The 25,304-nt window shown below is 39.5% G+C and overlaps 1 protein-coding gene across 10 annotated transcripts in view; it reads left to right on the top strand.

Annotated features, from left to right (window-relative positions):
• The window catches only part of lqf (epsin homolog lqf), a 154,659-nt gene that overhangs the window by 29,678 nt on the left and 99,677 nt on the right, over positions 1–25,304 (top strand). Inside the window, exon 1 of one of the 10 annotated variants that reach the window (XM_083144084.1) lies at positions 15,054–15,071. The exons of 8 other annotated variants lie outside the window; for them this stretch is intronic. The gene's annotated coding sequence lies outside the window, so the exon portion shown is untranslated. Of the gene's footprint in view, positions 1–15,053; positions 15,072–25,128; positions 25,147–25,304 lie in introns of those variants that run through there. One more of the 10 variants, XM_083144085.1, reaches the window with a different exon arrangement.

The following is a 25,304-nucleotide window of genomic DNA, read 5'->3' as shown; positions in this document are numbered from 1 at the left end:
AATGGGAAGTACTGTCATTCACAGAGCTCACTACACACTGAAGGATGAGGCAACGGAACGCGCACTTGCCCGTCCACACTGCCCCTCCATGCGTATTGTGTCCTTCCTTTGATGTGACGGGGAAAAACCGGCAGGTGAACGACTTTGTCCGTTGCGTATCTTTTCCCATGTTTTGAAATGGGGCGTTTCAAGTTTTTTCGAATAAATTGATACGGAACTGGGATACGATACGCTGGTTTGCAACAAGTGGATACCGGGCTTAAGTCGGATGAGAACGGGGATCCGACTCCATAGGAAAATATATTTAAAGTCCTTGCCTTGCCTCATTCTCACCCAATTGGGTACTTTTGTACCCAATTCATTCGAGGCGTTCAAGGAATTTCGGAAGAAAAAATAAAACTTTACAATCGCTCTGTCGCTCTGGATAGTCAGCACGCTGTAGAAACAGCCCTCTGTTAGCTTTGAGCTGATACAATTAATTAGTATTTTTTAAACCACCGTTAAGGTTTGATTTCGAGAAAATTTTAAAGAAAGAGGAAAATCGTGAAAAACTGTTTCAAGTATTATAGCCTATAGGCCTATGCATTTGTTAAAAAAAAAAAGATTTAGCCTGTATGTGAACAATCTAGTTAAAATAAATTGTAGTCGTAACGTAAATATAATAGAAAAGTGGACTGTAAATAAACACTCCAATCTTTAGAAACATGCAATTATAAACGCGCACAACAAATTGTGTAGTTACAACATGCAATACAATAATACGAGGGTTGCTGGAAAAGTTTCTGCAAACTACCACGAACAGTGGCGCTAGTGTTCCGCTATTATGAAAATCGGAAGAATAGACTTTTTTTATGTTTAAATTATCATTGATTGTTTGTTTAAGCCTATTATTTTATTTTTCACAGCAGGTAGAAGTAGTAGTTTTGTGTGAGAAATGGAAATTTGCCGTGAACACTTTCGGCCAATGATTTTTTATAATTTCAAATGTAGTTTAACACCGAGACAATGCATCGAGCGACTTCATTTGGCTTTTGGGGATGAAGCACCATGCAATAGGACTGTGTACAATTGGTTTTCCGAATTCCAGCATGGTCGCACATTTCCCAGTGATGAATTTCGTGAAGGTCGTCCATCCACGTCTGTTGTTGCCAGTAATGTTGATGCTGTGCATGAAATGATTGAGAGAGATCGGCATGTGATATATCGTGATATTCAGGCATCCTCGAACATTGACATGAAAGCAATACATACGATTTTGCATGGTCAACTGAACGTACGGAAACTTTCAAGCCGTTGGATCCCACACAACTTGACCGAAGCTAAAAAACAGGCTCATGTAAATTGGTGTAAAGAAATCCTCAAAAGGCAAGTCAAATTTGGTGTACTACATCGTTACAGGGGACAAAACTTGGATCTATTCTTTCGAACACGAAACTAAACAGCAATCCACTGTTTGGGTGTTTCAAAGTGAGCCGAAACCAACAAAGTTGTTCGTTCGAGGAGTGCTGTCAAGCAAAGGATTGCTTGTTTCTTCAGTTATACCGGACATGTGGCAACAATAGCTTTAGAAGATCAAAGGACTGTAAATGCTGAGTGGTATACAACAATTTGTTTGCCAGAGATCATCAATGAATTGCGTAAAACAAACCCAAATCGTCGCAATATCTTCACCACGACAACTCCAGTTCCCACTCAGCAAACCAAACTGTTGATTTTTTGTCCAGTAAAAATGTCGAATTAATGACTCATTGTCCGTACTCACCTGATTTATCACCTAATGACTTCTTTTTGTTCCCACACATGAAAAATAAGATGCGTGGTGAGCGATTTGTGTCGCCTGAAGCAGCTCTGGACGCATTCCGAACAGCGGTTTCTGAGGTATCAGCTTCAGAATGGAAAAACATCTTTCAAAATTGGTTTGAGCGTATGCAAAAGTGTATCGATCTTAAGGATGGATACTTTGAAAAACAATAAAGCCATTCCCAGAATTTCACATGTCTTTTTTCATATTGATTGCAGAAACTTTTCCAGCAGCCCTCGTATTGAGAAACAGCGCTGAGATTTTCTCGTTAGCGATCCCTCCGACTCATTCATCGCAGCGGATATCCTTGCATGGAAGGCAGTGTATAATTGCATGTGTGTTTTTCGTTGTCTCGTTGCAAGAGGCTGTGGTCGATTCAATTTCAACTTTTCCAGTGTCCTCTCACTTCTGCTCGTGACTGTACGTAATGAAATCCTAATTGAACTGTCACCCATGGCTTGTGTGTTGCATGCGATGTTCATGAAGCGAAAAATGTCCCTAGCGGAAGTACGATGTTCCGTTACATGTTACTGTACTGTCTACGCATGACGGTTTCTTGTAGTTCTGGTTAGTATTGTTTACGATCTTCTTAGCTGTGGTAACTTTAATGGTTGCTAAATTATTATTTTGATGGAAACAATTTGCTCATGCCGTTATTGCAACTTTTGATCTGTGGAATTCAACCTTGGGACATCTCACGTAGGCAGTATTCTTACGTGCTGAATACAGCTTTTTATAGTATTAATCACCAGAATGGAGTGGAAGTACTTTGTCAACTTTAGATAAGTAAAGTGTGTCCCAACAAGAACACAGGATTTAATAACGTTAAACAAAAAAACCCACTTATTTTCGTGAAATGGCACATATAATGCTACAGCATTACGTATGAAAATATCTGTGAGATGTGCCCCACGATTTGCTCTAAATGTAGTCACTATCGATGAAATTACTGATGACTCTTACATAGACTTGCTCCTCGATTAGGCCTATGACACGTCCAATTTTCTGATTGAGTTCTTGTAGGGTTCGTTCGGGGATTGTTTTCATGAACCTGCGATATCACATGCCTCCAAAGGAAGAAGTCGAAGGGTGTCAGATCACTCGACCTAGCTGGCCAGTTCTGGTCGCCGATGTGCGAAAGTACTGGGTCCGGAAATTTGTCGTGCATCAAGGTAATCGTCTCGCGGGAGGTGTGGCAGGTAGCGCCATCCTACCACCATTAAAGTAAGTCGTAAAAAGAGCTGCTTTTATAGTTACAAAATCAATGTAAAGTAAATTGTAAGCTTAAGTGTAACCCTACTTTAATAATAAATAATAATAAAAGACAACAGTACTTAAATATGCAAAGAACAGTGTCGCCAACCCAAGAACAAGAAGACAATGGCGCAATCCAAATCCGGCGTTCTTGTTGGGACAGTCTTTATGAAACGGCCATTTTTTACAGATAAATTTTGCTGCTCCTTCCGACTGTTCTAGGAAATAGGTGACCGAACGTTTTTATGCTGATGTAGTCAATGTTAAAAGTACTTTCAGTTTACGGAGCGCTTGAAGTGGTAGGTGAAGGATATTTGCTCGAGCGCGAGAACTGTATGGGGGAAGGAATTCCCTTGTGCACTGATTTTATGAACATAATTCGTCCTCCATCAGTTTGCACCATTATAGACAGACAAACCAAACAATCAAGTACATAGGATTGCATACTATCTCAGAATTTAACTACTGAAAGTCTTCACTTAGGAACAATAGGTGAATAGGTAGAATGCGGAAGAGTCTTTTTTGTAGGGGTACATCGTTATTCCCGTGTAGTAATATCTTCGTTGCTAGAAGTGGGTCGGGATGTGAAGTTGTTCGAGGTCGGTCGTACGTGGGACATATGTATCTAGGCTGTTCGGGGGAAAAGCACAAGTCCAAAAATTGTCCAACTTGCTATTTCACCACCCACAGTATGAATGGTGTTGAGGAGACATCTTCATGTTGAGCCGCACAATTTATATTTAAAGAGCTCGGAAATTATGGATTCTGTTCTTGCAAATTCCACGACACTTAAAGAGCTTTCTCAATGTGAAATGCATCCATTTTGCGACCATATGTACGAATATCTCGATTATTTGTATTTCCTTATTTTACCTCACATTTCTACATCCTTCTGTTACAACAATGATTGTACAGGCTGGAAATAGTAACAAAATATGTATTTTGCTTTATCAGTAGGTGTAACTCAAGCTCACGAGTTAATTACGATGGGTGAAACAACAGAAAGTGCCAATTTCATTGCGAATCACTCTGTAGTATAACAGTTTTGCTAATGGCTTAATTTTCGTAAAATTTAAAATTACATATATAAATAACTGAAATGCATTTTCAAAATAAATTATCTTGGTAAATTTTGCATACAAATTGGCGTATGAAAATACTATGAAATCTTCAAATTTTGATTAACGTTTCGAAGTTTTGAGAAAGGTTTACAATATATGGCTAAATCCTAAATCGTCTTCAGATTTCGATATGCTCTGTTCACAGTTTGGACCAGATATGTTGCTGAGAAACTATTATAAGTTCAGATTCGATGCTTTTTTCTTATTTAGTTCCGAAATGATAATTCTTCAAAAGTCCATAGCTGATTCAGTTTAGAAACATTGACTTTTTTTTTAGTTGTCACTTTTAACCACAGTAGACATGTAGGAATATCTCGATTGTTTGTATTTCCATATTTTACTTCGCTTTTCTACCTCCATGCAAATCGCAACGGTGATGGGGATAAATCAAGAAATTGGCCGGCCCCCGTGGCGGAGTGGTTAGCACATCGCGCTACGACCCTAGGGGTCCTGGGTTCGTATCCTGGTCTGGGCATGGATGTTTGCGAGTGCCCCTTCATCAATTTAATCAAATCATCCCCATCTTCGCAAATTAGCCAAAAGTGCCAGAAGGAGCGAAGAAAAATAAGCAAATCAAATGAAGAAATTGAGGAAGGGGCACTGCCAAAGGTGGAAGCAACGCCCATGGCCGGAACTGCAATCCAGAAGCCTTGTGACGATATCGTTGACCCCTCAACACGCTAGGACATCGTGTCTACGAATCTTCCGGTGGTAGTTTTAGATGAGAAAGAACAATATGTAGGCATTCGAAGCTTCACGTTTTATAAAATTTTAGTTGCACTTGCAAGAACCTTCCTTCAGTGTTCGGCATGATATTCCAGCATGGAACTTGGATATGCAGTCAAGTCTCCTGATGAGTGCGACTCCGTAACACTAATGGGAGGAGACGGGAAAATTGCCGTTTCCACAAATCAATATGTGGAGGCGCAAAGAAGGGTGACAAGTGCTGTCAATTGCTTTTCTGAAGTCAAGGACAATATACAGGGTGTATCATAAGTAATAGCGCAAACTGACAGGTGAAAGTCCACTATAATGGAAGCAAAAAAGTCTCGGTAAACATGGGTCTGCAAACGAGCCGGTTTCGAGATAATCGCGATTATGTGATTACAAACCGCCACTGACTTCATTGTTTGTAAACGTCGTCCTAGTTGGTAAAATGCTAATAATGTGTGCGAATGTGTGGTTACAAGCCGTCACTGATTGCATTTTGTAAACACCGAGGACTTTACTCCTTGCGCGTTCCGAGGTTTGCTCTTTGTTTACAAAACAGAACATTTCCGAGACGTGGCGTTGTAATCAAACAGGATGGATACAATCAGTACACAGTCTAATCGCACTGTGGGAGTCACGTTAGTTGTGCTGTACTGCTTAGTGAAAATGGAAGCTTACAGCAACGAAGAGTATGTGGATATGCATTTCATGTATTGTTTGGCTAACTGCAATGCACGGGGGCTGCACGCATCTACCAAGAACAATACCCTTCTCGATGGCACCCCGAGAGTCGCACATTTACAAGGGTAGTTTACATCATCGCCTCAGAGAACATCATTATTATGATTATTATTATTACTGTAAAGTAAAAAGAAAAAAGTAAAGTGTTCCCCTGTGCTTAGCACCACGCCATGAAGGCGTATAGGGGGTTGGGGGTAACGCCCCACACTTTCTTGATCCGGTCGTGAGTGGGGTGATGTGATCAGCATCACGCCTCTGACCGCCTTTACCCCCCAGGGTTTCCTCCAGGTACCCATGTTATTCGACGCTGGGTGGGCGCCGGGGCCGCTTCCATCGTTAGAAAAGTTCCCGGATTTGAACCGGCCGGGGATCGAACCCGGGACCTTTAGCATGGTAGTCAGACGCGTTACCGACTTTTTTTTCTTTTTATTTCCTTTTTACATTTTCAGAATACAAACACAGACTTTTTAGGTTTTATTTACATAGTATGCATAACAGTTAAAAAATTTGCATACGTAGTATGCATAGCATATGAAGAAATATGCTGATATTCTTGATGCATATATATTTCAAATTTCTCACGAAAATCCTGTTTCTTATAGGTAGTAATAAACCAAGCATAATTCCCTAATATCCATTGCACACTATTTAACTTTGTTTTCGGGTAATATGTAAAACTTGGACACAAAAGGTGATCAATCGTAATTTGCCTCTCGCTTGTTCTGCATATTATACTAATCATTTTCGTGATATATTCCCACGTTGATTTTCTAATTTTGCACTCACTGATTAAGTGTTCTATACTTTCATCTACATTACACCATTTACACTGCGGATTCTCCGCTAATCGGAATCGATGAAGTTGCGTTCCAGTTATCAAGATGTGGTGAACAATACAATACCATGCAGACCGTATATTTGTTGATAAATGTGTTGCATGTACATTTATCCAAACTCTGTTCCAAAGAACACGAGGGTTCTTCAACATTATTTTACATTTATGGTGCATAGTCTTACGTTTAATTTTGTATATATTTTTTACAGTGGGTATTTGAAAGTTGTCCGATAATAACAAAGTATAGCATATTTCTACAATAGAATCTACCAAGTATTGATACTGTTTGGGAATAGTGCTTACATCAATTGGATATTCTAACACAATAGTGTTCAAACATTGCTTTAGAATCGTACCTGTCAGACCATCAGAGTGATTTACCATTGCTGCAATGTTAGCCTGAATCATCAGTGAGCCACCGCGGCCACATTATTATTACTGTATTATTAGCATTTTACCAAGTAGGACGACGTTTACAAACAATGAAGCCAGTGGCGGCTTGTAACCACTAACCACACATTCGCAATTATCTCGAAAACGGCTCGTTTGCAAACCCATGTTTACTGATACTTTTTTGCTGCTACTATCGTGTACTTTCAACTGTGTCAGTTTGCGCTATTACTTATGATACACCCTGTATAGAGCAAGCAGTCTCTTACGTTTTTCTACTCTTATCGATATTTGACTACATTGTACATCTGGCGTAGATTTTCGTTAAGGGTAATTCCCCACATCTTGAGACGAGTACAAGTAGCCTGTAGGGATGACGCACCCAGTTACGTGTTAAATAATGGTTTTTTTTTTTTTTTTTTTTTTTTTATACTGAGAACGTCACTCTTTTTCCCGAGGTGTAAGAGGTGACCCTTTCTGAAGACATCCAAATGTCAACCTCACTTCCTCGTAACGAGGCTCTGGCGCCTTGACCTGCAGCTCTGTAGGGCTCGTGTTGGGTCGTCCCTGTACGTTTATGATAGTCTCTTCATCTCATTTGATCACCATTCATCATCATCAGCGACGTTATAGAACAAAAATCAAATGAAATTCTTCAAGGGATGGGCCTCCCCCATGTCGCAGTGGTAACGTCGTCGCCTTGCAATCAAGGGGTCCCGTGTTCGATACCCGGTGGAGGCACAAGTGGTTCGGATCCCACTTTAAACTGTAGGTACAGTCCCGATTAACCTTACTGTGCATAAAATGGGGCTATACTGCACGATAGACCCTTGTGTTTTACCATTTCGGCGTGAAAAAAATGTTCAGTCGTAATACTTCATTCGAGCTTCGATTTGGCACTGTGCATTTTTCAATTAGATGTTCCTGTTCTGTGAAATAATACAAACTTTCGTACATTACTTACCATAGCTTCTTCCCTGTATCTACATTCATGTTGTAAACGCACAGTATTGCCAGGTCGAACTTTGGTTTTTAACGGGGATATAGATGCTAATTTCCACTAGGATTCAACTTTCTTTATTTCGCGTTTTCATCCGTATTTACGATTGTCGTTTCATTTTTTAATATTGAAGTTTTTATTTTTGAATAGCTGCAAAATATTTTAGTTATTTTAAATTGTTTTTCTTCAATTTGTGTGGGAAATATATATTTTTTGTTTATTTTGGTGTTCAAGGTTTTCTGATCGTTGTGCGATAAATGAGACCATGACTTCACTTGTCTTCCTTTTCGCTCAACGTGAGGACAACCTTGTGTTGTGACGTTATTCGAGGAATGCCTACGTTGTTAGGTTAGGTCAGTTAGGTTTGGTTTTCTTATCATAAATACGCTGTAAATGTAGTATTATTTGTGCTAAGATAACGAAAGCCAACAACCCTTACATAACAAATTAGGCTCATTATGCTTCATTCTTAATGGAGGTTCCTCAAACTTAAAACTATGTTGTTTTTTCACTTCGAATTGTTTCCTCACCATAAATCCTACATTTCTGGAATCCTTGATGCATACCCTTTTCAACGATGTATCATACATATCTGTATCAGGGGGTTGTAAGGGGTGACCTTCCACGTAGTACACCCAACTGTCAACCTCACTTCCACGCAGTACACCCTGGACTGCATTTTGCAGACGATCGAGGCTCTGGCGACTGGCACTTTGGCCAGTATAATTTTGTGTGTGTTGTCCTGCTTTTTGTCCTTGTGTGCGCCCCTTTACAGCCTCAGCTTTTAACGAACGTCAGAATATTTTAAGATTTTAGTTGTGCAACGTTAGAGTTGTTCTTTGTAACGATAAGGGGCTGGACCCCGTATAATGTGACGGGTGCAAAATTCATCATCTTCGCGATTAGCGAAAAGTGGCAGAAAAGTGAAGTAAAATAACTGAACCAATCAATCATTTTTTTGTTGGCCTACTAGCGTATATGAGCATTGAGTGCATGTTAAACTAACGTTGACAAACCTTTTAAAATTATCAAAGTGCAGATAATAAATACTACTAATTGCTTACGAGGGGGTTATGTAATACCTGGGCCCTACATGACACCAGCGCATTCCCAATCTTTGCGATTACGTTGTGTAGTAACGGACGTTGCTCTACCAGCAAGGGGTGACTGTTCGATGTTCTTTTGCTACCGCGAAAGCGTTGCAAATCCCATATGAAATTACAGTCTGTGCATTAAGTAGATTTCAATGCAACCGAAGCTCAATGTTTCACGGGTTCGACAAAAGTGAGTGACGTCGGGGCGCTCGGTTCTTCGTCCTCCGCGCTTCAAGGCCGCTCGGCGTTGCTCGAAAAGCTTCTTTCAGTGCGGAGGATATTTGCTCAGCTGTTTGCCAAGTTGCGAAAGAATGTGGCTGACAAATTAGGAGACGAATAAGAACATTAGTCTCTCGAACTCTTCCAAGGTTTCTTCTCGAGTCACGTGTCCGCAAGGGAGGGAATGTAATCCCTGCCTTCGGGATATTGTAAAATGTTGCTATGCATATTCGTGTCGCTTCATTGAAGAGCATTTGCCTGGTCGTTGTTTGTGTTTTATGGTAATCACGGTCTAGTTAGTATGTGTGTGTCGTGTATGAGATTGTAATGAAGCTGTTGTGAAGAGAATCGCAAGGTTTCTTTCAAGTTTTTCCTATTAACGTTGTATGCAGACTCCATAGCTTGAGCGGTTGGTTGCGGGCCGCACTATATATAATTTATATTATAAATATAATTTTTAGTAAATATTACAGGAAAGGGCTATAATAATATATACAGTATATGTAAAAGTTTGGTAGAAATGCGCAGACATAATTAAGACCTAATGAAAAGTGAGGATTTTTTTTTTTAAAGTGGCAAATCATTCCTGTTAGGTTTCTGCTTAGTCGTGCGAAGGAGCACATTTTAGTGTATGTGATTTTTTTTTTTTTTTTACAGTTATAACATGCGGCAATATGGCCTCACGATCGCGTACTGATAACGTAATCTCATTTTAATCAAGGATTTCGGGTTTCGTACCCGGTGATGGCATTTGAAACTGTAAGCCTAGAGCCTGAGCGGCCTATTTGACTGAGGTGAACTTAAAAATAACTTTGACTTTTTTGTTGCCACCACAGGGTTTTATGCAAGTAATCCCGTACGATCTTCATGGACGTGATATGAGTAAACGCGAAAAGTGGTGTGCTCATCCATGGCGTGTAGATTGTTGGAAATCCCAGTAGTTCTTCGGCCTGCTGTACTTTCACCATACATTTTCTACAACTAGCTGCTGTTCCGCTAACGCGATTTGCATACATATGTTATCGCGTTTCAGAGTGATTAGATGGATTTCAAATTTTGATATACTCATTTGGAGTTTACAACACCACAGTGGTAAGTCAATTTGAAGAAATATCTCATAAGAATTTACTCGTACTTTATGCCTTACAAGTGTGACGAATAACATAAAGGAGATAGTAGAATTCCTGCCTTTCTCACCGCAGCATGTGCGTTCTCACTGACCCCACAGCAGTACAATGGGATTTTTCAGCTCTTCCGCAGCTGGTACCCAGCCGTTGGCCTCCTAAGTCACCAGATCGTTCGCTGTGCGACTTCTCGTTTACTTACTACAACGGGAGCATACAAGTTACTGGAGACATCTAGCGGTAACCTCAATAATCTCAGTTTTCGTTTGGTTCATCAACAGAGAAATGAGCTATTTTGATATCCGATGTGCCATTCTGAATCACGGTATAATTCAAATTATTTATCCGGTTTATACCAAGTATTAAGCTTTTGTTATATTTTCTAATATTATTGTATTCATATGCAATGTAACATTCGGATATTATTTAAAAATTTTTAATTTTGCGTGTAATTTTAGTAGGAGACAGAGCCGAAGAAAGTACCTCGCCTACTATCCCATATACAATTAGTCTGTTACTCACAATGTTCTTCGTACAGGGCAAAGGTATCGACAGAGTTGGGTTTGCTAGACAGCCTTTACATAAGAATCAGGAGTTTTGGGACAACGTGATTTTGTCAGATTAAACCAAAATAAACCTCCCCGGATCAGATGGTGTGTTCAGAGTGTGGAGGAAGGCAAATACGCAGGACAATGTTGCCAATGCAACGTCTTCGGTAAAACATGGTGGACGATCTATTATGATCTGGGCCTGTATGTCGACTAAGGGAATTGGGAAAATACAAGTCGTTGGTGGAATCATGGACACGCATGTCTAATAATATCCTGAAGAATAACATTAAAAAAAAAGGGCCCAGCAAATGGGGTGCCACGTGTGTTCACGTTCCATCAGGATAACGAAAGCAAACATACTGCTCAACTCAACAGGGACTGGTTGGTTTTGAATGTACCAATGCAGTTGAAACCACTAGTTCAAACTTCGGATCTGAATCAGATTGAGCATTTATGGACATTTTTCAAGATACTTGTCCATAAACATGAGTGCAAGTCAGAAGATGATCTGAAGAGGGCCGTCGTTTTAGAGTGGGAGGGAATCAGCCCAGACACCTGCAAGACCTTGGTCACTTCTATGCACAGGATATTCCAAGCAGTTAATAAGGCGAAGGGTTATGATTCTAACTATTAAATTGTCTCATTTTGTAACTTTGTTTCTTTTTCTGTTTTCATTGCAAGTTTATTAACAGAAATGTGACACAAAAGTAGCTTGTTTACACTAAAATGTACGTTTTTCGTTATTAATAAAGTTTATGGGGAAACAAACGGTTGTAAATAAATCACTATATGTGTTTAACTACATGTAAGGAGAATACCTAATGCACTAAGGCTTGTAATTTTTGCTATCTTTTTCTTCTCGCAATTCATCTGTACAAACTTGTGAGTAACTGTATAAGGAAACTCATTACATTGGCATATTTAATTCTCTTGAAGCTTCCGGATTTTATTGCGTGTGAAGAGAATTCGTTAGACGTTATCAGTGTTTGTGACCAAACGTCAGAATGCCTTGTTCACAGCATTCTTCCTTCGCTGTGAATATATGGAGCGAAATAATTGATTCGGGTAGTAAAACAGCCTGTAGTTTATTTTTACATGTTGTTATTACATGCTAACAAACATTCTACCATATCCACGCACTGCATAACTGCAGCAGCAAAAAATCAGCCAAAACTAGGTCGGTAGTACAATAGGTTGATATGTCAAGTGACACGGGTTCGAGGCCTGGTAGAGCCTGCATTTTTCGCTGAAATTTTCACGTAGAGACATGTAATTTGCTAGAATTTCGGAAGAGACCCGGTGGATGCGTACTGCACACTGTTTAAAGAACAGGTCATTGAAAATTTGCCATCATATTTTAGATAATGTTAAAGGTTTCGGTCAACTATTTAGTAATAAACTCGTGCGAAGTGCTTTCGTCATACTGTAAGACATCACATAATGCTTATTTTTAAAGAACACAAAAACCAAAGTTTGCTTGCAAATTGCGGAAACACATGGTTTTGTGGAAATGTTACGCAAGCTGCTAGTTGAGTTTTCCCCATTTTATCATGGGACAATCCGCCTTAATAGCTTTGATGTGTTTCAGCAAGCCTGCATTACACTTCGTAGAACGTGGCACGCGTCATCCTTAGGGGCCTGGATTTTTCAACGTTACTTTTATTGTGAATACGTATTTGCATTTTCAGTTTCATGGCTGCTTTAAAACTTTTCCTACAAGTACACATTTTTAATATGATTTACACATTCTTTGTAACTGGAGTAACAAATAAAATGTTACCCAAATACTTAACAAAGCGGTAGTGAAGGATTTATTTACCTTGGCGGTGTCTAAGCGCTTATGGAGCGCTCGTTTCACCTCCCCATTCCAAATGTTTTAGAGTTCAGTTCCCGGTCTGTACCTGGGGAAAGTGAGCGAATTAGGTTTGAGAACCTTAGCATTGTAATGTGTCCATTCCTTCATCTATTTCATCATTATTCATCCTCATCGTTACCATTACTCTAAACATGAAGGACGTTAACGTCAGAATGCCAATAACCAGAAAAACCTATTCTATTTTATAGAGATGACCCTAATCAATATAAGCAACTTTGCGTCACCGTTGGGGACGCTACTGGCGATGAGAATAACTGGCGCGTCGATAGAAAAACGTGATGAATCATGTGGTGGAGTGGTCAACATAAAGCGCTACGAAGCCAAATCTCTCTCTCTTTGTTAAGGCGTGGCTGTATCATTCCGTTTGTCCCATCATCAATTTCATCAGTTAATGTTTTATCCTCATCGTCGCGATTAACGTAAGAGATAGAAAAGCCGCTTAAAATTACCGAAGAAACGATAAAACATTTGCTGGTCGGGACTTGAAATCGGAACCTTTGGAAGCGTGTTTCTAACACTGGTATTCTCTGTTTGTTACGTCGCTTTACTTCCACTTTGGCTAATCGCGACGGTGAGTGATATGAAATTGATGAAACGATACTCACAAAAAATACCACCATACCCAGACCGGGATTGAAACCCTGGACTGGCGCCGTAGCGCGATGTGCAAACCACTCCGTCACAGAGGTCCTCCCCCTTTCTCATCTCAATATTTTGCCTCACTTTTCTTTCACTTCTGGGTAATCGCGACAGAGCGATGAAATAATGGACAGTATCACAAGAGCACACCAGCGTCCGGGACGCGAATCCAATCCGAAACTTTTGATAGCGCGAGTCGACCACTGAACACACTCGGCTAACCGAGTCGACTACACTTATATCTAGCGTAGTATATTGCAGTATGGATTATTTGGACAGCCTGTCTCCTCTCCGACGGAGTTTTGGAAACGTGTCTTATTGCAATAAAGGGGCGCAAAGTGATCCCTGTGATGCACAGTGCACTTAAAACCAGGCTGGTTAAAGATCCACGAACTCATAAATCCTAACGGGTTCTGTTGGGTTCCGCAACAGGACCCATACCTTTTTTCTCGCGCAATTTAAATTCGGTCCAATTTGCGTATTGTTTCATTGAAAAAAGGTTCCTAGTATTTTAAGTCATCTTGAAAAGAGGTTCCTGGACTGTTTTTAAATTTATGTGGAAAAAGGTTCCTGGACCGTATTTAAACATCCGGAGAAAATGTTCCTGGACCAAATTGAAATATTTTACAGATAAAAAAGTTTTTTTACGGTCCAGGACTCATTTACGCTTGCTGGTTTTCTCTCCTGGACCGGAATTGAATTTATTTAGAATTCCTTGACCCTTTAACAACCCTGCTTTAAACTGTAGGTGTAGTTCAGGTTAGCCCATGTGAGCATCCAGGTGGACTTAAAACAAAGTTTGACAAACTTTTAACTCCCTTCGCCTTTTAACACACATTACCGTAACTGCCACCGAGGCAAGCAAAAATCGTTACTTGTTGAACAACCTTCCAGAATAGTTGCGGCTATTCTTTCTCATAATGACGGCGTTGCCTCGCGGGTATGTATAAATCATGGTGAGCGCCATTGAACTAGAAAATGTATGAACTGGCACTTGACCTTCAGTATAACTGCCGACATCGAAGAAAGGCTGCCGCAGGCGTCAAAAACGGAGAATCAGAAAAACTGATGCACACAGCAAATTTTTAACATATTGTTCATAACCTACTCATCAAATTTGCTTTTGGCAATATTGTGTCATATTAGGGTATTAACTTATTCCAGGTTTTTTAATCCAATCCCGATCTCGAGTTCTCCCGATGGCGTAGTGGTAACGCTGTTGCCTCTTAAACAAGGACCATCGGGTTCGATTCCCGGTCGAGGTACAGGGCATTGCACAATTGTTCGGATCCCACTTTAAACTGCAAGTCCTGGCCAAATTAGTCCATCTATGACATAGTACGGGACAAAAGCAACTGACCCCCTCATTAACTAATCATCCACTGGCATGGTTTTCGAGAAAGTAACATAGATACGAATGTTAATGATTACTTTCAGTATTTTATATGTTCGATCTAATACATGTTTTTTCAATACTAGGGTAAAGACCCCGAATATGAGGATAGGCACCTAAAATGAGACCCCCATGTATCTCGTAAACAAAGAGCTGCACCCTAGTGGAAAGCAGCTGAAACACAAGGAGGAATCGCGCCATTGCACTGGAAGTCACGTGAGCTCCTTGTGTGTAGAGTTGGTGACGCAGCGAATGTGAAAAAGAATGCGTGCTCGTGGAAATTTTGCTGCAGTTTGGAAATTAGCTGCTGAAAATGGATAAGGTAATTTCTTACTGATCCCCTTTTTACTGTGTTTCGTAGTGGTGAGTGTGTGTGTTGTACCATGTAATTAGTTGCTAGTTTTCGTCCACTTGTAAGAGATATAGCGTTGTTCATTTGTTTACCCTGCGAAGGTCCTATTATGAGACCTGGAAGAGGTTCAATATATGAGACCGGTCTCATAATAGGACTACTATAATAATGAAGGGTCTCATATTAGGAGTCACAAAATATATCTAATATTTTACGTTGATTTTCATCATTGCTTTTCCTAATTTGGGAGTTACGTTGCAATTATGTTACCAAGAACCTGTGCTTCTGGTTATAGACAGTCACTACTCCCACGTAAGAAATATAGCAGTGATTGAAAAAGCGAAAGAACACAATGTTTCCATTATCTGTTTACCGCCACACTCGACGCATAAAATGCAGCCTCTAGACGTAGGTTTCATGTTTCCCTTCAAAACATTTTTTCGCGCAAGTAGTTGAAACATGGTTGCATCAGAATCCAGGAAATCCACTAAAAATAACTAAAATTGCCAGAATATTGTCAGGTGCATACAACAGAGCAGCTACTATGGAAACATCTGTTAATGCATTTCGAAAGACTGGTTTATTCCCTTGTAATAGATACATTTTTCGTGATGAAGAATTTGCAATACACTCTGTCATCTCTAAAAAGAAAAGAGGAATGTAACAGGTCAGTCAGTTGAACTACCCAAACGTTACGTGGATCCCCAACCAAGCTGCCACAGGTTAGGCCAACTTGAACAGGAACAGGAGCCTGAAAGCAGTCCTATTCAGGCTACGCAGTCTTCAACAGTACCACCCCCTGATGACGATGCCATTGTAATGCCAGAAGACATTGAGCCACTGCCCACACTAGACAGCCCATCTCTTACCAACTCCGGGAAATCTCGCGTAGTGTATCAACCAGTAGTTATAACAACAACACCATACAAAAAAGACTTGCAGATAATTCGAAGAAATGGAAGAAGGAAATGAAGAAGAACCTGTTTGGTGGGGTTGTTACAGGCACTCACAGTAGGAAGCCTACTGAGGTAAACAAATAGCAGCAATCAGATTACTCGCGTTCTACTTCACGTAAGAAGAGGAAGGTTGTATCATAGAAATGTGAAGAATCCACAGATGAGTCTGAAGAATCTTTCTCATTAGCAGAATCATCTGACAGTTTAGAATTAGATGAAGATGAATATGATACAGAATGTGTATTTTGTGGTTCATCGTATTCCAAAGATCAATGTGGTGAAGAGTGGGCTCATGCTCATTGTGGTGCAGATGCCACATTTGTGTGTTCCATGTGCAAAAATCAAAAGTAAACGCATGATGAACTTCGTTTCTACCAGGTAGCTACTTCATTTGTAACACAATGTAGGTCTTTTCACAGTTTCATTTGAAGTTAACCAATTTTGATGACAACAGGACAGCTACTAGGATAGCATAGAAGGAACATTTTGTTTTGTATTTTTAGCATGCTAAAAATAGTCAGTTTCTTTTTTTAGAATAGCCTAATCTTTTTAAACATGGTGTAAAAATAATATCGTTTCACTTATAGTTGGGTAAGAAAATAACTTAGTTCATTTATTTAAAAAATAATTTAGTTCAAAGATTCAAATGATTCATATAACCCAAACAAGGTCGGGGTCTCTTATTCGGTACCCCCTATAAAAATAGCTCAGTAGCACTTGTGTTCATTTTTTTGTTTATAACTTATGGTTGTTACTTATTTTTATATTCCAATACCTTGTATCATGAAATAGACTCCCTACAAAATATATTTTTTTTAAAAAATCAATCGTTTATGTTTTAATTAACAAGTAAATCGAATTCTACCAAAAGGGTCTCATATTCGGGGTCTTTACCCTACTACTATTTTTTTTTAAAGTTTATTGTAGTGGTCGTGTGGGCGCATTTTCCTCTAATTTGCTGATCAGTTGTTCTGCCAGCTAGGGGACTTGAAATTGTTATGCAATCGTTGAAACGCACACTAGAATTCCTGTAATTTATATTCGTATTAGTCATACAAGCAATGTAATGGAAAAAATCGAGCAGTTCCTTTTTTTGGTAGAATTTTAAGGTTTTCACTTTGTCTCACCCGTGTAATATTGAAATAAAAATAATTAAATGTTTGTGAACATTGTTAAAACAGCAATTTGGTGGAACCAGTAGCTATTAATACCGTAGAAACTAACGTGTGAAAATTCTATATGGAGGCACAAAAGTCTATCCCGGAAATCGAAGGGCAGGACATGAATGAATTATAATTTGTTCTCACGCTTCGGGGAGCTTCAGTCCCGTGATGTTCCAAGCAATATTCTGGCACACTGAATTACTTCTTTGACTTTTGGATTATGTAACAGCAGGAAAGATTCCCAGTGTTATCCGTGAATCGAATCCGGGTCGCTCATGCTAGCAGGCACGTTATTTCCGCTGTAACGGGTTACGTTGCTATCATCGAACCGTTCTCTTGGTGCAATTTCTTGGATGTCTTTGTAAGCACATTGAGCAGTGGTTCGGATCCCGCTTTGGGTGGACCTTGGCCACCGTGGTTGAGTTCTCAACTCGGAACTTCACCTTCCAAGGTTTCGGGTTCAAGTCCATGCTGGGCCTTCATGTTCCTTGAGTGAGTGTCCCTTCATCGGTTTTCTCCTAACCCGGAGTGGAAATGCGTGGGAAATTTGCCGTGTTTCTGGAAAATCAATATTTTTGTGGAAGTGCACTAAAAATGGTTGTAGAAGAAAAGAAAAGCAAGAAATTTTAAATGTGTCGTGGACAAACTATGCTACAGTTCGACATACTGAGTGGTTACAGTAGAAATTGCATATTTACTACTCTAGGAAAAGGGGTCATATTTTGAACTATTTTCACCTAGAAGTCTACCTCAGTAAGTGGCTATTGTCATTTACCACTTTCTTGTTGCAGTTGTTCGTTTTGGTTTTTCTTTGGTACATGCTAGGATTAATACATATTACTAAATTTCACTGATTTATGTATTATTTATGCTGCAATTATGATTTTTATGAAAACTTTTATGATTAGTCAATACATAGCAAGTATTACATAAAAACTCACCCGTGACATCCCTATCTAAACACTTAATTTGTGTTCAGTTTTCCTTCTTGTTATTACTTCTAACTTTGTTTATTAGTGGGTGTCTAAGTGGTGTTTGGTTAGAATGTAGTGTCATTCTTGCACAAGAAAGTCTGGGAATTTTGTTTTTACTAAATTGTAGACACCCTGTGGAAAAGGGCGAAAAATGGGAAAAATTGAAATAACTTTTTACTTTTGAAGCAGTAAAAGTTATGCGCATTAAAACATTAGAACATCATTCATCTTCTTAATGGCAGAGAAATAGATATTCGAGTAAAGCAACTAAAATACAACAATGCATTAGTAAACGATCGTAGTCTTGTAATGCTTAAAAATTATTTATATGTTAACACTGGTATTAATACAAACACAAGATCCCAAGGCATAGTATGCCGAGAGAGACAAGATAAGTTGATTGTGACAACGTAGCCTTCGGCATGCAGCTTGATACATGCTTATGGAGCATACAAGCTACAGAGCCAACATGATGCTAGATACAGCCAATCCCAAAACGTGAGAGATGATCAAAATGTCTGTACGAACAACACGATAGTCTCTCATATTATCACTTATGACTTAAATCTAATCACTGCACATTATCTTATCTATCAAAGGATTGGGTACACTGGACTTGTCATTTCTTTGTTTTGTAAAGGTAGTTTACACGGTGCGAGAAACTGAGCAGGTTACTGGCAGTAAGTGGCCAGGGGCACTTACCTGCTGCAAGCGAAATCATATGATTAGGTCGATGCGTAAAGAGTGCTGGAGAAGATTGCAATCACCGCACTCCGTAGTCGACAGGTTCTGAGTTCGAACCCCGGCCAAGACAGGTTAACCCGTGTTGGTCCCTTGCTTAAATTAAACTCCCTGCCTTCAAAACAGCTCAAGTTTTGTTACACCCACTTGTGTATTTGCTCTTTAATATTTACTGATGCATAGAAAATATTGTACATTTCTCGATCCGTATTCGGTACGGAGTGAAATCTTCATGCCTGGGGTCCAATTGGATCCCATGGTACCTGTGTAACTGCATTTTTTCGTCATTTGATTGTTGCTATTGTTACGCCTTCCACCTAATTCTCTGTTCTAATAATACAAAGCTGTGGAATGCAACTTGGAAATCGAACTGGCTAAGAAGCAACAATGTTATATTTGCCCAAAACAGAGAGACAAGAAAGTGAGAACATTTTGCAATGTTTGCAGCCATTTTGTTTGTGCAGAACATTGTAAGAAAGTACTCAGATATAAGAATAGTTTGTAAAATAATTGATTAGACTTTTTCTAAATCTGCATTTCCCTTGCAATAGGTTTCAGAGTTCCTTGAATCAGGTGAATGGACAGTGTGAGTCTATCTTGTTACCATTAGATTCGTAAAACTTGAAAGAAAGGACATTTCGTACGATACTTTTACTACCAAGAGTAAACATATGATTTTCTTTGCTTTAATACAAATCTTGTCTTTCGCGCTACGACGCCAGGGGTCCGGGGCTCGAATCCTGGCATGGGCATGGGAAATATTTTTATTGCTTCTGCTTGCAAACTTCAAAGATCATTTGTAAATGCCTGAGTCGTTATCACTTTTTTGGTTATTTTACGTAGCTTTTCTGCCTGTTTTGGCAAATCACGACGACGAGTTTGAGCAATGATATGATGAAATTGATGATACTCCTGCCCAGGCCGGGATTCAAACCCGACACCCCTGGCGTCGTACCGCGGTGCGCGAACTCTGTCGCTTTATAAACCTCCCTCTAGGTGTCGAGTATCGAAATATAGTGTGTGAACATAATATGCAGGGTGTTATAGCACAAACTTTTCAACAGCGTAAAATGTCATTAAGGAAAACGACTTTATGTCCGAAGAAATCGCATAGTTAAATTATTTGGTTCAATGAAACACATGAACAAGACCGAGATTCTCTGGCACCGTGTCTCGGATTGGTCTCGATTTCCATAAGCCCCTACCGAATATGGTACATCCGTATGCATTGGTTACGGATTCCTGAACAAACTTGCTTACTTGGTGTCTTCTGTATGGTAGGTTCGCTGGTGTACCAATTGTGTCCTTTATCGGTAATAGTTGTTGTTTATCAGACGATGCTCTCACCAAGCTAACTTCTAACATTCAATATTTATTTGGTAAGGCTATCAGTCCAAAGCTACATGTGTTTGTAGATCTGGTAGTTTGAGTAGTTAGCGGTTGATGCCGACGGACGGATATTTTATCAGCTTTTCCTGATACGCAACTTATGACTTGTGTTTTCGCTTTTCATGGTGTAGGCGTTACTGATTGGAAGTTCGTTGCTTTCCGGGAATAAAGTGAATATTGGTTAAGTTTTCTTCTTAGACGAGTAAAATTATTGGTTAAGCAGAGGTGTTCATTTTAAATCAACCTCCCTCAGCTTCACGACTCATCACCTGACTGTTCACCTCGCGACTCGCAAACCCTCACAAGTCTTCCGCATGGTGAGGATGAGGTTTAAGTCCACTTTATGTCAAGGTAGTTTGATTTAAATCGGGTGATTTAAAAAGAAAATCTCATTTATATCACTTTAAAGAATGTATAGAATTATGTACACAAGGAATTGTACATATGAGAATAACTTTTTTTTTATTTACTTAAAGTTTCAGATACAGTACTGAAAGACCATTTTATACTGAAACTGTAGCAACAAGAAAAAATAAAAGACAATACAAGATGGCAGATGCAAAACATAAATTGTTACATATATATTCTTAGTGATTGTCGGAAACTGTGTTCTGACAAGAAAATATCTGTATTTACAGGCAGGTTATTATATAAGTGGGGGAGCCTATAGCAAAGAGACCGCTGTAGGAGAGAGAGCCTTGTAGCAGGAATGTGAAAGAGCTTTACGTTGCGGGTTGGCAGTGCGGGGACTCGTAGATGAAATTGGTTGACAAGGAATTCGGGTTTAATTTTGCCATCAATGATTTTATGCAAAAATTTCATGTCTGCTAGTTCGTGACGAGTGTGTGGTAACTGGATGTTCAAAATAGACATAATATCTGTTTTATGGAGTTGTCTGAGAGAAGGAATTATATGGCGAGGAAACTGCTGAGGACAGAATCAATCCTGGAAAGATTAGTTTTAGAAGCCATGGTCCAGTTGGGAGAGCAGTATTCAAGAATGGAAGAGAGAAAGGATTTGAAAAATATGCTAATGGTTGATTGGTTATGTATTTCAGGGAATCTATACAGAATGCCAAGGAGACGCATGGCTCGTTTAGTAGTATATGTAATGTGGTCATTGAAGTTTAGATTTTCATCGACGATAACACCAAGACCTTTTTTAGATGAAACATTTTTGATGGGATTGTATTTTAAGGAAATGGTGAGGCCGGAGCATTTCTGAGGATTCATTTCAAGTTTCCACTGGCGACACCACATCTTGTTGTAGGATTAGTGAATCGCGTTCAGATTAAATTTCTTTTACAGTCATCGGTGAAAGTACATTAATCTCGTAATCTTTGAATGGTGTTTATTAATATTGTTACAGTGAAAATTCATGCAAAATAACAAAACACACACTGTTGCTATCAGGAAATTTTCTGTAAAATTACTGTGAAATGTCTGTACTTGAAACGTAAGTGAAACTGCAAAATGTGTGCAAGATTACGGTGCAATTAATCGAAGCACTTCAATTTGACTGTGAGGTCACTGGCGCGCGAGCTGCATATCACCGTAAAGTCACGGTGAATTTTTTTACATTACATCTTGATAATGGAAGTTTAAATCGACATAAGTTATTTTGATTGCCACGTCCATCTGCCTATTAAATATAATAGCATCATGATGTTTTTACGAACCAAGAAATTGTCACATAAAAGTGGTAGCTCACCACGTATTTATATCTGGGAAGAAATTGCATGACTCCGGGAACTTGGATATCTTCGAATTAGCATCATCTCTCGTTCTCGGTATCTTGATTATCATTGCACGTGATTATTTTGTGCCCTTCAACTCCTTCCGATTTCCTATCCAAATGACTACATTTTAATTACAGCTAACGTAAGCAGTGGAGAATCGTCTCCTCTTATTTGTAAACGATTGCATGGACGTTATCAGTAGGCCAATGTCCTGTCCATATCTATTCTCCGTATCTTATAGTAATTGCAGCGCGTAGTGACGTATACCGTATTTTCATAGATAACATATTTTTGTCCAATTGCGTAACTGTGAAATATTAATAGTAGCCGGAATGCTAAGTAAGTGTACATGGAAGTTTACAAGATTGGTTATGCTCAGAGTTGTTGGAAAAATGCAGGAGTATTATCGTGTGACACATTGAACAATTTTTTTGATATGCTTAAAAAAATGTAAGTAAATCGAAAACCGTGTGAATTTAGTTTTAGTGGGAAAAGAATACGGCTCATGTCATTATTTTACCAAGATGTTAAGTCTGCTGGCATTTTATCACAGGAACTGCCTTTTCTCGCCTTCAGTTCACTAAATACTTAAATTATATTCTTAATCGATTGTGTTCAGTTAGTTACTTCTTTTCTGTATTTACATGGTAACGCGAGCAGTTTTCACACCTTCGTAGTAACGATCATGAACTGTAACAACTGCAGTTATATACCTAGTCTTACCATAAATACTGTCCCAAAGTTGTAAGTAAATAGACACAAAATGGTGAGAGATATTGTAATATCAGAATAACATGAGGTGCATGGATGCATTATGAACCAAAATCACAAATAATTATTCGAAATGGCCACCTTTAGCACTGACACACTTCTGAAGTCTTCGTGGCCACGCATCAATTGAATTACGCAACACATCGACTGGAAAATGAGCAACTGCCTTCAGAAGAGACCGACCGCTTTAAACTTTCAATATTGGGATGTCTGTTCTTCCAAGCCATCTCCTGAAGGTTGGACCAGAATTTGTAGTCCAAAGGGTATAGGTCCGGACTTGCAGAAGGCCAATCTTAAGTGGAAATGAAGTCTGGAACATTTGCTATGAGGGCACGCTCCATTTCTGTGAAAAAGGGGTAAAAACATCAGCCAAAGTGTACCAGCAGACAGTGCTTGAAGAACGATGCAAGAATCTTACCGACACCATCTTCCATGGAGAGAACTAGAGCTTACAGCAGGGGACAGCTCCAGCACACAAAGCACTCACCACCCAGCAGTGGTTGGAGGCAAATGTTCCTGACTTCATTTCCACGTCAGATTGGCCCTCTGCCAGTCCAGACTTAAACCCTTTGGACTACAAATTGTGGTCCAAGCTTCAGGAGATGGCTTGCAAGAAGAGACATCCCAATATTGACAGTTTAAAGCGGTCTCTTCAGAAGGCAGCTGCGGAGTTTCCACTTGATGTGTTGCGTAATTCCATTGATGAGTGGCCACGAAGACTTCAGAAGTGTGTCAGTGCTAAAGGTGGTCATTTCGAATAATTATTTGTGATTTTGGTTCATAATGCATCCATGCACCTCATGTTATTCTGATATTACAATATCTCTCACCATTTTGTGTCTATTTACTTACAACTTTGGGACAGTATTTATGGTAAGACTAGGTAATCATATGGACAAGTAGATTCAACTGTGTAATCGTGTGTTTCACTTATTTTGTAACACGACCGATTTTGCACCTCCTTGAAATTCTGCAGAACTTTTGAATGTAGCCCGCATTTTCCTTAACATTAATGCCATGACCAAAATACTACCGTGTAAAGTGAGAAATCTTACGGCATTTCAGATGCAATGGCATATTTCATGACATTTCTCAAGGATAGAATCGGTTCTATTTCCGTAGCATAACCAATCAGAAGCGACCTCTAGGTCACGAGAGAAGTTGTAATGGCGGCCGAGTGAGGTGTAAACAATGGATCACTTCACATTTGTAAAAGCCGAAAACTATTGAACCGAGAGTAAAAACGTTTTCTACAAAAAAGTTATTACGTGGCGCTGTTTAAATACATACATTAAAGCGTATACAGTACACGCATGGAAGAATACATTAGTTGTTTCCATTGTCAACATCGGGCACTGGCTGATCTAGTATGCCTTTCGTGCTATATATAGCTACACTCCTCACAAAAAGTTTGGAATATTGTTACGCTAGACAACAGGGGATAGACACAGCCTTGTAATGCAACAACACATAATATCTGACTGGTGGACGTTTTCGTCTTTTCGCCGACATATGCCACCGTGCCTAGCACTTATTGCACAATGTAATAATATTCCAATCTTGTAGCTAATATAACAATATCCCAAACTTTTTGTGAGGAGTGTATTATCTGACTTTCTCTGCACGCTTCGCATCGAAATTGCCAAAGCTAACCGGAATGCTACAGGAAATGGTTCCATGTAAAGTATTGTCCGCTATAAAAAAAAAGCCATATGATTTTGGGAAGCATTTATGCTAAGGGAAATGCTTTCATCTAAATAGGGCCTAACATGACTTTGGACAGTGGTGAGTCGTAGCAATTAATTAATATACTACTTCGTTTTCACTCGTGCAATGCGAAAACGCTGGAAATTCTTGAAACTAGTGAATTTATTTCCCAACGTTCGGAAACGCATCTTCCGTAGTCACCACAAATTTTCGTCGTGTTTTCCTGCTCAAGTAGAAATGCGTTAATTACTTTTCGATTCAGGCATCAGCGCTGTAAATTCTCCCACGCACGAGTTTCGTCGGTGGCGCAGAAGGGTGTTTAAAATACCCGTCGTTATCTCCCGGTGCAAATATCATAGATACCTGCGAGTTTCGCGAAGTCACCTGACTGCCCTCAAGTTCCGGGCGTTGATCTTGAACCTCGTAAGCGAGTAAATCGCGAAGGAGCAGTGTTTTTCGCATTCTTAACTCGCCACGACTTGCGCCGATGCCAAAGTTTTTGGCGTCTTCTCAGCTGTTTGGAGGACCCGTCTCCTCGTCTCCACCAGAGTGCCGTTTCTTTGTTGCGTTAGAGAAGGGCTTCGATTTGTCTACTGTGTTGCAGAGGTATGCATTGAGAGGTGCGTTTGCAATTTTTTTTAGAGTTTGTGGGATGATGTAAATACAATTAAGAATAATGTTAAAGTACTTTAAAAACCGCTAAAGAGAGAGATTTGGAAGTTAGCAAAGAGAAAAACTAAATATATGGTTACAGGCCGAAACCA

Source organism: Lepisma saccharinum, chromosome 22 (assembly GCF_977018435.1).
Source record: "Lepisma saccharinum chromosome 22, izLepSacc3.1, whole genome shotgun sequence".
NCBI classification, from domain to species: Eukaryota; Metazoa; Arthropoda; class Insecta; order Zygentoma; family Lepismatidae; genus Lepisma; species Lepisma saccharinum.
The sequence above is the reverse complement of the archived record's forward strand: the minus strand, read 5'-3'. Positions and strand labels throughout refer to the sequence as shown.